The sequence below is a fragment of the Rattus rattus genome, chromosome 3 (assembly GCF_011064425.1).
Source record: "Rattus rattus isolate New Zealand chromosome 3, Rrattus_CSIRO_v1, whole genome shotgun sequence".
Classification (NCBI taxonomy): Eukaryota; Metazoa; Chordata; class Mammalia; order Rodentia; family Muridae; genus Rattus; species Rattus rattus.
In genome coordinates this window covers 55,007,482-55,020,365 of record NC_046156.1, presented here as the reverse complement: position 1 = coordinate 55,020,365, position 12,884 = coordinate 55,007,482, and positions in this window count along the sequence as shown.

The window sequence follows — 12,884 nt, the reverse complement described above, 5'->3', positions numbered from 1 at the left end:
GAGATGACTCAGAGGTTAAGAGCACTTCCAGAGGTCCTGAGTTCAGTTCCCAGCAATCACATTTACTCATAATCATCTGTAATAGGCCTCTTCTGTATGCATACATACATGCAGGTAAAATGCTGTATACATAATAAATAAACAAATCATTTTAAAAAAAGACAAAATAATGTTGGCCAGAAGACTTGGGTTCAATTCACAGCACCCACATGTCAGCTCACAGTCATTTCTAATTCCATTTCCAGTGGATCCAGTACCCTCTTCTTAAAATAAAAGATACTGCTACTCGTGAGCCATAATTGTAGTAAGAATAAATAATTTATCTTTCAGATCATATTCAGTAGATTTTCCAACACAATATAGGCCAGATTAGACCAGGTTAAAAGAAGATTTGTCAGATGCTGCTTCCAGGAGGGTTCACCAGTCCCAAAGAATGGGCCCAGGAAAATCAAGCACCCAGCTACAGCAAGGAGGGTTTATAACTCTTATCTGAGAGGTGATGATGTGTCAGCTAGGAGCTGGGATTGTACTCATATATGGTCAAAAACTGAACCCCTGAAATGCAGAGGGGAAAGGTGATAACTTGTTAGCTAGGGAAGGGGTTGAGGGAAGGAGAGCAGGTGTGGTTTCCCAGCTTGTGCAGGGGTGAGCAAGGGTTCCAACCAAATAATAATACTATTTTTTTTTCCGGGGCTTGGGACCGATAATAATACTATTTTATTACCTCTCTCTCTCTCTCTCTCTTTCTCTCTCTTTTCTGCTTTTGGGGTTTTTTGTTTTGGTCTTTGGTTTATGTTGGGTTTTTATTTTTGAGATAGTCTTACTCTGTAGAAGCTGAAACTGTCCTGAAACTTAATATGTAACCCAGGCTGTGTGCTTGGGCCTAGTGTAACTGGCATGCCTGAACCTCTCTCGATTTGTACTATGATCTTGTGGCACAGATTCCACCCACATAGACACACACATACTTTGAGATAAGGTATTGTTCTGTAACGCAGTTCTAGCCTTGAACTTATATTCCTCCTGCCTTAGAAGCTCAAACTTATGCCTCTAGGTATAGATGTGCTAAATACGAAATTGATAAAGGAATTGGGGCATTGCCCAGAATAAGGTGAAGTGAACGTTTAAGGCTTAAAGGCTCCTGTAATTCTAGAAATCACATTTTTATCTGCATGAATTATACCAAAGAACACACTGACACTATTATGTTTTACATTCCCCTTTGCTGTAATATTTCTGAATGTGTACTCCTAGACCTAATTCTACTTTTAGTCCAGTTCCACATGATCTTGCTTCTAGTACAAGAGCCCAAGGCAGTTCTTTTGTAATGATGAATAAGAATTCGTAAATTCAATGTGTGGCCAGGGAAAGGAGAAAATATCTGTATTTAAGAAATAGGCAAATAAAACAAAACAGTTGTTTTGAAATGTTTATGTCTATATGTCTCTAGTAGGACATTGGGTTTTATTAGTATGTGTGTGTGTATGTGTGTGTGTGAGAGAGAGAGAGAGAGAGAGAGAGAGACAGACAGACAGACAGACAGACACATACATACAGACAGACAGACAGAGACAGAGAGTGGGAGAGTCTCAGATATCCTTAGGCTGGCTTGAAACTAGTTATGTAGCCTTGAACTATAGGGCCTCCTATCTCTGGAGTGCTGGAATTATAAGCATTAACCAATTTCTAGGGCCTTCTCTGCTATCCAATAAATAGCTGTCCAGTGCAAGTCATTCAAGCCTTTCAAACGTGTCTAGGCCAAGTATTGTCAGGAACCAGGGATGCAAAATGAATGTCAGAAGTCCTGTCCTGAAGTCACTAACTGGTATAAACTAATAATAGAGTGAGCTACGAATGTGATACGAATGTTTGTGCTTAGGAAAGTAAGACATCAAAGAGGGCACTAAGGAGACATGGCTGACTGGGCCAACAGCAGGAGGCCAAAAGGAAGTTTTCCAACACAAAGAGAATACTACTTCCTCTTATAATTCAAGATGACTTTCTCATAGCTGGAGATTATCTGTTCTAATATGTGCACCTGTCCTTTACTACACTTACACATTTATATTTGCTCTGTGATTGTTAATGACGTTAAGCTGGAGTTCTGAGAATTGGATCATATTCATTTTTCCTTTTCCTTTCTCTCTCCATCTTTGTGTGAACTTAGGACCACCAAGCTACATCACTAACCCTTCTCTTATTTTTTAACAAAGAATCAGAGTCAATTTATTGAGAAAAGATATGCTTCCATTAGGGGAAGCTGAGTAGAGCAAAGAGAGTAGTTAACAATTCAAACAATCTCTTATGTTTAGTTTAGTTTTTTAGAAAGGTTCTCTGTGCATAGCCCTGCCTAACTGTTCTGAAACTCATCATATAGGCTTCGCTTACCGCTGACTGCTGAGTGTTAAGATTAAAGAGGTGTATTACTATGCTGGGCTCTTTGTCTGTCTGTCTGTCTTTTTATTTTGAGGCAAGTTTGTACTAAGTTATCCATAATGGTCTACACTTTCCCATACTTCTACTTCAGCCTCCCAAGTAGCTATGATTACAAACATATGCCACACAGCCAAGAATCTAGTTTTCTTTATTAAGGTAAACATCCCCAAAGTTGAATAAAGTGTAAAGAAATTTAATCTTTTCCACTGAAGTTTCGATAATTTTAGTCTATATTAATTACGGTAGACAAATAGGAAAACAAAGTTTATTTGATGCACAGGATATGGGAGCCACATACAAAAAGATAGGTGATGCTTGCATACTATCTTTACTGCTCCTCCCATGTAAATATTACATACTAACAATACACAAAGGAAGAGTGCACTGGGGCATCAGGGAGGGAGTGGTGGCAACATATACCATGAAGAACACAAGAGAAGTAAACAGTAGTAATCAAAGGTTATGTTTTAGGGCAGACTTGGTAGAGTGATCCCAGCACTTGAGAAGCTGAGGCAGGTTTATGACACATTCTGCACAAGTCTGGGCTACTCTTAGAGACCCTGTCAGAAGAAGGAAAAAGGGAAGGGAGAGTGGGGGTGCAAAGGAGGAAAGGGTTATTTATTACACAGATGACTTGGATCTCTGTCCAGACCAAGTGTCAACCTTCAAAGATCTTCCTTGTATTGATAAAGGGAAACTAAGAAGGGAGGAGTGAGCTGTGAAGGATAGGATATCTCTTTAATCTTAGGATTTAGGAGACAAAGCTAGGTAGGTCTCTGTGGTTTCTAAACCAGAATAGTCTACATGGGAAGTTCCAGCTCCAACAAGGCCACACCTTCTACTAGTGCAACTCCCTAGGAGTTTATGGAGAACCACTTTCTTTCAAACTACCACATTCTAGTCCCTGGTCCCCAAAGGCTTGCAGCCATATGTTAATGCAGAAATGCATTCAGTCCAACTTCAAAGGCCCTCATAGTCAGCCAGGACTGGTGCTACATGAAGGTAGGTGAATTTCTATGAGTTGAAGGTCAGCCTTGAATACAAAATGAGTTCCAGGACAGCCAGGGCTGTTACACAGAGAAACCCTGTTTCAAAAAACCTAAGTCACCATAGTCTTTAACAGTCTTAAAAGTCCAAAGTTCAAAGTCTCTTCTGAGATTCATGCAATCTCTTAACTGTAATCCCCAAAGCAAGCCTGAGAACCAGCTTACAAACTCCAAACTTCGTCTTCAAGGTTGATGTCAAAGGGCTCTTCAGATCTCAACTCCTTTCAGCTTTGTTGACTGCAACACACTCCTCTTAGCAGGTATCCATGGCTCTGGCATTCCCAAAAATTGAGGCCTCCAATACACACACACACACACACACACACACACACACACACTCAGTGGGGGACAATATTCATATTTGTTACTTATTACTGTGCATGTAATTTTCTCCCCTTAGAGCCCTACCTATGTCTACAGAAGTCTGCAATTCTCTGAATAACCAATTCAAAGTATGTGTAAGGAATACATTTAGCAGGTTGTGGCAGCACACCCTTTTAATCCCAGGACTGGAGAAGCAGGGGAAGGGGAATCTCATGAGTTCTAGGCCAGCAAGATCTACATAGCAAATTCCAGTGAGTCCTGTCTCCCAACAAGGAAAGTACATTTGGATGAGAATGTTCTACTCTCCCACAAAAGCAGGAAGTAGATGGGAGTGTTCTCAGGGGGGTAGCTTTTACCCCAAATGGTTAAACGAGCCAATGAAGTTGGGCATGGTAGTCCACAACTTTAATTCCAGCAGGCAGAAGCAGGCTGATTTCTGTGAGTTCTAGGCCAGCATGTGCTACAAAGTGAGTTCCAGGACAACCAGGGCTATGTAGACCCTGTCTCAAAAAACAAACAAAAATAGAAAGCCAAGTAGATAGTCCGTGAGCCTGTGTAAAGTAATTGCTTTGCTAGAAGATTATTGACAGAGCAGCCTATTAAAAGTTTGCAATGGTCAGATTTAACCATCACACTCCTCTCCTTCAGTCAGATGAACCATCCTTTTACCCTGATTTCAGCCTTTTAAATACTCAGACTGACACACTACAAATATCTTCTGGTGACTGAAAAGGACAGTTAAAGTGATTTGGGGGAATTTTAGATTTTATTGATCATACATCCTTGCTTATTTTTGTCTGACACAAGCAATGTAGTTTCTTGAAGACAAAAAGTCTCAATTAAGATTTACAAATTACTTTGTTAAAAACTTTTCTCTAAACCAATGAAATCCATTCTAATGTAGGAGACAAATGACAGACCGTCCTGTGACTAAAGAGAAACTGCGGTTTGAGGACTCCTGGATTATTGCTGAGGAAAGTGAAATCTTTTTCCACGACTTTCCCGGATCTGCCTTCAGCACTGTGTCTACTTCAGGTTTACTCAAGCCTCGTAGCCGAAAGCATTCAGGATCCGGAAGACCGGAGACGCCTAAAGTCACTTTCCGCTCCGCCCCCAGCGTCGCAGCAGAGTCAGTAAACGCCGAGATTGCTTCTGGAGGACTCAGGGGCCAGAGTATAAAAGAACATAGTCACCATCTTGCGTGTGGATAAACGCTGGTCACTGGTTGGCGTCACTCAGCCCTTGCGCGCAAGCGTACTAAGAGCACGCTCCCCCACCTACCCGTGCACGCGCTCGGAGTCTGCAATTCTCGCGAGAGAAGCGAGATTTATTCCTACGTACCGGGCCGTGCTGCTTATGGCGGCGCTGGAGAGGGGGCGCTGAGCTGTTGGGGTGAGTACGACCTCAGTGTTAAATTGGGGTTAGCAACAAGCCAGGCTAAAGACAAGTGAGGAGACTCAGGTTAACGGGAGGGGCTTTTGAGTGTCAGGGTGGGCACTCTTAGAATTCCGGATAGAGGAGACCTCAGTGTGAGTTCCTACTCCAGGCTTCCTTTTTCTTCCCGGGTTCAACCGTCTCGGCCTCCGGGAAGGCCGCGGAGCCTTGGTGAGGAGTTGAGGCCGGGAGGTGCGTGTAGTGGTGGTGTTGGTGTGGTGTTGGTGACTGAAGTGGGGGGAGGGAGCGAAAATGGAGGCTCCGACCGCAGCCAAGATGGAGGCAGAGGGTGCGGGGCTCGGGCGCGAAGGCTGCCGGGAGCTGTAGTCTGTCCTCTTCCCCCTCTGCGGCTTGGCCGGGGTAAAGGGAACTACAAGTCCCGGCGGGAGGGGTGAGGGGGTGGTGGCGCGGTCCTTTGTGTGCTGCTGGAAGAGGCCGGGGAGAAGAGCCTATTCTTTTTTTGGGACCTTGTCTTTCTTGGCCGTCACTGACTTTGGGGATACGACTACGAGTACCAGAGCGCAGTGCGGCAGTGGCGCCTTCTTTGTGTGTGGGTTGAGACCCTGTTCCATCTAAGGAAAGTGCTTAGGGACACCTCTTTTCCCTCAGCCACGTCTGACTCTAGCGCGGCGGAATTGACACCTTTACTCACAGTCACTTATGGCTGTGTCTCCACACCTAACTGCCCCATGACATTTGAATAGGGAGTCGGGCCCTGTTCTAGGCACGTGTCTCCCACCTTTCTGTCTAGGGTAAATGGCATGTGTTAGAGTTCCGTGATGCCCTCCCTACGTGGTGCAAGCGCTGGCCTACATTGTGCAATGAATGGCTTGGCTTTGTCATGTATCTGGTGTTAGAGTCCCGGTCGGAGAGCAAATGGGAAGATTTTACCATCGAATGTTTCAACAATACGGTTCTTTTGCTTTAAAGAGTTAATCTTAGAAACACCTTTGTGGCTGATCTCCAACTTGACTCACAGGTGAACAGGGAGTACTCCTTAACACTTTCCACTGCATAAAACAATCTGAACATTATTAGGCCACTTAGTTTCCTTGTTCTGCAACTAAAATGAGCAAAAAGATAGTGCCGTTTTGAGGGGGACAGGCAGAAAGGGATAAGAATGCTTAAAGGTCTTAGAAGTTGAATTTGGACAGTTAAATTATGTTAGGCTGCTGTGAACTTGTAATTCACAAAACTGCCAAGTCTGTTTTTCTTTTGTTTATTGAGAATGGTTATGGCTTTAAACTATGTAGTCTAGGTTAGCCTTGACTTGGCTGTCTAGCCTCCACCTCTGGACTTCTTGCTTGCTCTAACCTACTTTTTAAAAAAGGAAGTTCCAAATTATAGGATGTTAATTCAAGCTACCAAAATGCTCAGTCTACCTTTTCCCCTCCTCCTTTTCTTTAATTTCTTTTTCATTTTTTTGAGATAGGGTCTTCCTGTTGTAGCCTTGTCTGGCTGGCCTTCGAACTAACTACGAACTAACTCTGGATCAGGCTAGCCTTGAAGTTACAGAGATCTGCTTCTCCCTGCCTCCCAAGTGCAGGATTAAAGGCACATACTACCACCATGCCTGTTGATCAACTTCATTTTGAGGTACTAGAAGGGAAACTCATTACTAAATTGACAGGCAATATGATTATTAATGTGAATAAGAAGTAGATTATGAACATAAGCAGCCAAACAACCATGAGTATATAAGGTATAAAATTTAGGCAGTAGTTGCCCACGCCTTTTGTCCCATCACTGCAAACCTAGCACTCGAGGCAGAGACAGGCGGATCTCCTAGTTCAAGGCCAACTTGGTCTGCAGAGCAAGTTCTAGGACAGTCAGGGCCACATTGAGAAACCTTGTATCAAAAAACAACAACAACAAAAACTTGGATGTAATATTTGTCCTTGTTTATTTTTGCTTTTAGAACTGAAATGAAAAAAGATGGTAGTAGCTTGGTTTGCAGCTGCTCTGGATGTTTACCATGAGTATTTATAGCAGCTGAGTTGAAAAGCAAAGTATTTGAAGCACAGAAGATAGGTTTTCTTTTTTCATAAAAATAACTTCTGACTTAAGAGTAACCTCTAAAGGAATGATTGTGAACTGTTTTCTTTTTCTTTCACACCCCCCCCCAATGCAGACCCTTAGTCATTCCATTTTTATATAATATAAACCTTAGTTTTGACCTTTTTGGAAGTATACAGTTTAATGGCATTAACTACATCCCTATGAGGGCTATACATTTTCCAACAAGGTAGGTGATATGTGGAAGTTCCTTTTGGATGATTTTTTTTTTTTTTGAGTAGTAAAATATTAAGACTGTTGCAAAATCAAGTTGAAATGTTGACATTTTGTAAGACACAAAGAATTGTGTCTTTTGAAGCTTTCTTTTCTGAAAACAGAGAGAACCATTTTGATGTCTTTTGTCCAAACTTTGGGAGGCTTAGACAGGAGGGTCTTGAGTTGAAAGCCATTCTGAGCTACTTAGACCTTGTCACAACACAAAACAAATTTAGAATTTTATACAGTAGTTACAACTATAAAAATTTAGTTAGTGGCAATAATTTACGTGGTGAAACTGCTGTGATTTTTGGTTTTTGAGATAGATATATTTATCTTGATATAGCCCTATCTAGCTATCTGTCTATCAATCTATCAGGACCTGTTTTTCAAGACAGAGTTTCTCTCAGTAGAACTCTGCTCCGTAGACCAGGCTGGCCTTATTAATCTCAGGGATCCTCCAGTTCAGAGATTCTGAAGGTGTGGGCCACTACTACCAACACACTTGTTTCTAAGTCTCTCTTATTCAGGCAGGATTTAGGAATTGTCTTTATCTTCCGTTAGATGTTTTCCCCTTGAATGGGACAGTACATAATTAAAAACAAAGCAATACAAAACTTTAGAAATATTTAAAGTCTTTTAATGCTAAGGTACAGCATTAATATAAAGTTGAAAATAAATGTGTCTGCTGTTTCCCAACATTACACAGGTAAACTACGCTGGTTTAAAGCTACAGAAAATATATTGCATTTCTGTTTCTCTAATTTGGTCACTACAAGCTTCAGTGAGCAAGCAAGTCTTTGGTGAATATTGTTTCCTTTTATTAGTTGAAATCTTTGCCCAGTAAACGTACTATTGCTTTTAAAGACATGCTTTCCCTTCTCAGTTGATGTCTTATTCTGCAGCGCTTGAGCCATTAAGCTAGGTTGGCTATTAAACATTTAAAATGTGACTCAAGGGGGCTGGAGAGATGGCTCAGAAGTTAAGAGCACTTGACTGCTCTTCCAAAGGTCCTGAGTTCAATTCCCAGCAACCACATGGTGGCTCACAACCAACTGTAATGGGATCCAATGCCCTCTTCTGGTGTGTCTGAAGACAGCTAGAGTGTACTCTTATGAATAAAAATAAATAAATATTTTTATAAAATGTAACTTGAGAACTGGGCATGATGGTTTCATGTCTTTGATCCCAGCAGCTGAGAGACAGAGGCAGGTGGATCTCTTGAGTTTGAGGCCAGCCTGGTCTACAGAGGGAGTTGTGGGACTATAACAGAAACCTTGCTGGAGTGGGGCAGGGGGATAAGTTGAACTGAAATATATTCTAATTATAAAATAACACTAATTTCAAGGAATGTCAGAACCTTGATTTATTTGGTCAATTACATGTGTACATTAACAGTGTGATTTCTAGATCCCCTACCCCTTGGGTATTTGAGACAGGGTTTTTCTGTGTAGCCTTGGCTGTCCTGGAACTGTCTCTGTAGACCAGGCTGCCCTCTTCTAACTCAGAAATCTGCCTCATGAATGTTGAGATTAAAGGCATGTACCACCATGACCAGCAGTTTAAATTAGAAATGTAGATAGATATACAAATGTATGTGCTGGGGCTATAGCTTAAGAGTTTGACTGATGTGCTCAAAGTTCTGGGTTCAGCCCAGCGTAAAACTGATTATAGAAGTAAACCTGGCAATCCCAACTTTCAAGAGGGATGGCAGAGACAGTGTTAAAAGTTCAAGGTTATATTGGACTACATAATATCTCAATAAGACCCAGCATAGAGGAGATTTTGTTGGAAAATAATTTCGTTAGCTTCCCACCCTAACTGTTGTGTTTAATAGCAGTTCCATGCTAGATACATAAGTTTAAATGTTCTCAGTATCCAGGTCTCCTAACAGCCCAGCCCAGTTGTTAATACTAAATAGTTGGATCAATTTTTTTTTTTTTTAGTTTCCCTTAATAGATTATGACTTGTATTTTTAATTTTATTTATTTATTTTGTTAGTTTTTCAAGACAGGATTTCTATCCTAGAACCTGATATGTAGACAAGGCTGGCCAGATCTGTCAACCCGGCAATTTATATATTGTTAGTTATCTCAAGTTTGGGGTTTTTGGTTGGTTGGTTGGTTGGTTGGTTGGATGGATGGATGGACAGGGCTTCTCTGTTGCTTTGGCTGTCCTTGAACTCTAGGTCAAGCTGGCCTCAGATTTGTCAGCCTGTGTCTCCCAAGTGCTAAGATTAAAGGAGTTCACCACCACAGCCCAACATTATCTAAAGTTTATCATTAAACTTAATTCCAAAAGAGGTGTAGCTCAGCAATAGAGCATTTGCCTAGCGTGTGTGTGAGGTAGAGAGTTCAGTTCTCAGCACCACAAAACACACAAAGGAGGAAGAAAACAGAAAAGGATACTCTTGTTTCTTTGTTCTCCTCCGTTCTTGCTCCCTTCCCCCTTCACACTTCCCCCTTCCCACCATATGCCCATGGCTGGCCTCCTTTCCTCTCAAACATAGCTTGTGTGCTTCATTTGTGGTGCATGTGATGTATTTGAACTTAATGTATCATCAGTTTGAACTCCGAAGGCGAGAATTTTATTCATAATCATGCATATTTCCTATTGGAAATTTTATAAGCATGGCATTCAACGAAGTTCTGGTAGTGGAGATTCTGACCACTTTTATTGGGTCTTTGTTTTTCCTCTTTAAAAAGTGCTTTTTGCTTTAACTCCTAGAATAACATAATAGTTGGTAATTAGTGATATTCTTTCCCTGTGGAACAGTGGGAGACAGATGAGACTGATTGTTCTCTACTTTTTTTTTTAAGATTTATTATGTATACAGCATTCTACCTGCTGTGTGCCTACATGCCAGAAGAGGGCACCAGACCTTGTTATAGATGATTATGAGCTACCATGTGGTTGTTGGGAATTGAACTCAAGAAGAGCAGCCAGTGCTCTTAACCTCTGAGCCATCTCTCCAGCCCAATTGTTCTCTACTCTTAACCTGTCTGACTTTAGAAGGAGATGTATTTGTCTTCAGACAGTTATGAGTCAACACCACCTATGAATATTATTTGGAGTAGCTAGCCAATTTTATATAAATGTTACAAGTTTTTAGACTTGATTTGGTTGAAAACCATTCAGTTACCTATAAAATCTCACAAATAAGATACTAATTCCTCTACTCAGTTGTGCTTAATATATATTGCTAGGCCTCATTAGTATCCAAGATTAGTTCTGCAGTACTCTTAGACTGTAGATTGTAGGAGTCTTTGTTTACTTATTAGACATATGTCACCCCAGTTCAAATTTAAAGACATCGTTTTTCCTCCTTTTTCCTTTTTTTTAAAGAATTACTTATTTTATATATATGAGTACACTGTAGCTGTCTTCAGACACACCAGAAGAGGGCATCAGATCCCATTACAGATGGTTGTGAGCCACCATGTAGTTGCTGGCATTTGAACTCAAGACCTCTGGAAGAGCAGTCAGTGCTATTAACTAGTGAGCCATCTCTCAGACTCTTCTTTCTTTCTTAATTTTTTTTTTTAAGATTTATTGATTTATTATATATGAGTACACTGTAGGTGTCTTCAGATACACCAGAAGAGGGCATCTGATCTCTTTACAGATGGTTGTGAGCCACCATCTGTGGCTGGGAATTGAACTCAGGACCTCTGGAAGAGTAGGTGGGTGCTCTTAACCGCTGAGCCATCTCTCCAGCCCTTCTTTCTTTTTAATAGACAATTTTTCTGTGTATTCCTGGCTGTCCTAGAACTCAATTTGTAGACCAGGTTAGCCTTAAACTCACATTGAATTCCCTGCCTCTTTTTTCCTGAGTGTTGGGATTTAAGGGTATGTACCACCAAACCTATCATTTTTAGCACTTTATTTTACATTACTTTTTTATTTTATTTTATTTTATTGGAGCTGGTTTGAGACAAGGTTTCTCTGCATAGCCCTGAGTATCCTGGAATTTACTGTGAAGACTGCTGGCCTTGAATTCATAGAGATCTGCCTGTCTCTACCTCTCCAGTGCTAGGATCAAAGACCTGCTCCTTCTCAACCAGGCTTTGTTTTTTGAAACATAGTTACTCTATATAGTTCTGGAATTGTGGGCATGTCCTACCACCTCTAGATCTCCTTATAGTCATTCTTGTTTTCCTCTTTCGTGTATTTGATTTTGAGTATGTCAAGGTGCAGGAGTCAAGGTATGGAAGTCAGAAGACAACTTTGGATTTTTTTGCTCTGTCTGCCTTTACAGGCGTCCCAGGGATTGAACTCAGGTTTTCAGGCTTGTGCACCAAATAATTTACCTTTACTCAATAAGCCATCTTACCACCTTGGCACCATTCTTGTTTGTGATGTTTTTCAAATGAAAATATTAATCCCTCAGCTTGTCTACCATTTTTCTTTTCATACAAAACAGTTGCTAGATGTAATGTACACCTTCCCTGGGGCCAAGAATTCAAGACCAGCCTAGACAACATAGGAAAAACCTCATCTAAAATAATACATTGTTTTTACATTTATTTTCTTTGTACTTGAAGTTGTCAGTGAGCATGTACACAATTGTGTAGATGTCAGAGGAGAGCTTGCCAAGTCAGCTCTCTTCTACCACATGGGTCCTGGGAATCATGGTGGAAAAGTCTGTACATGCTGAACGATCTTAATGGCTCATAACAATTTTATTGCTCTGTGTGTGTGTGTGTGTGTGTGTGTGTGTGTGTGTGTGTGTGTGTGTGTGTGTGTGTATGTGTGTATGTTTGGGCATACAAATGTGCCATAACGCTTGTGACCTGGTAGTCTGTTAGAAGACAGATTGCTGGAGCTCCTTCTCTTTATAATCTGGTTCCACTGCAGCTGTCCCAGTGTACCTTTTCCCACTGTTAACAACCCTCTTCTGTCCAGGCTGACCTAGTCAGTTCCTCTGAAATACACAACACTTGTTATTGTCCATCCATGCCAGAGATCTTGACTTGAAGCAAGACTTTAAAAAAAAAAAAAAAAAATCCATGAGAGCCCATGTCTTTAATTCCAGGACTCAGGAGGCAGAGGCAGGTTGGTCCCTGAGTTTGAGGCTAACAAAGCGATACCTTCCTTGCACGCATGTGTGTCCACCCTCCCACACACCCCATGAGGGTCAACAAGGTGGCTCAGTGGGTAAAGGAATTGAGTTCAGTCCTAGGCACCTAAGGTGACTTCCAAAAAACCATCTTGACATCCATGCACGCATGCCACATATCTAGCATTCACAGTAAGCTTTTTAAGGAAAAATCACATAATAGTACAATTTCCCTATTTTCAAAGAACTTAGAATTTTGTAGTTGTTCAGGCTGTCTTAGGTGATTTTTATGTGTAGGATACTTAGTTGTTTAT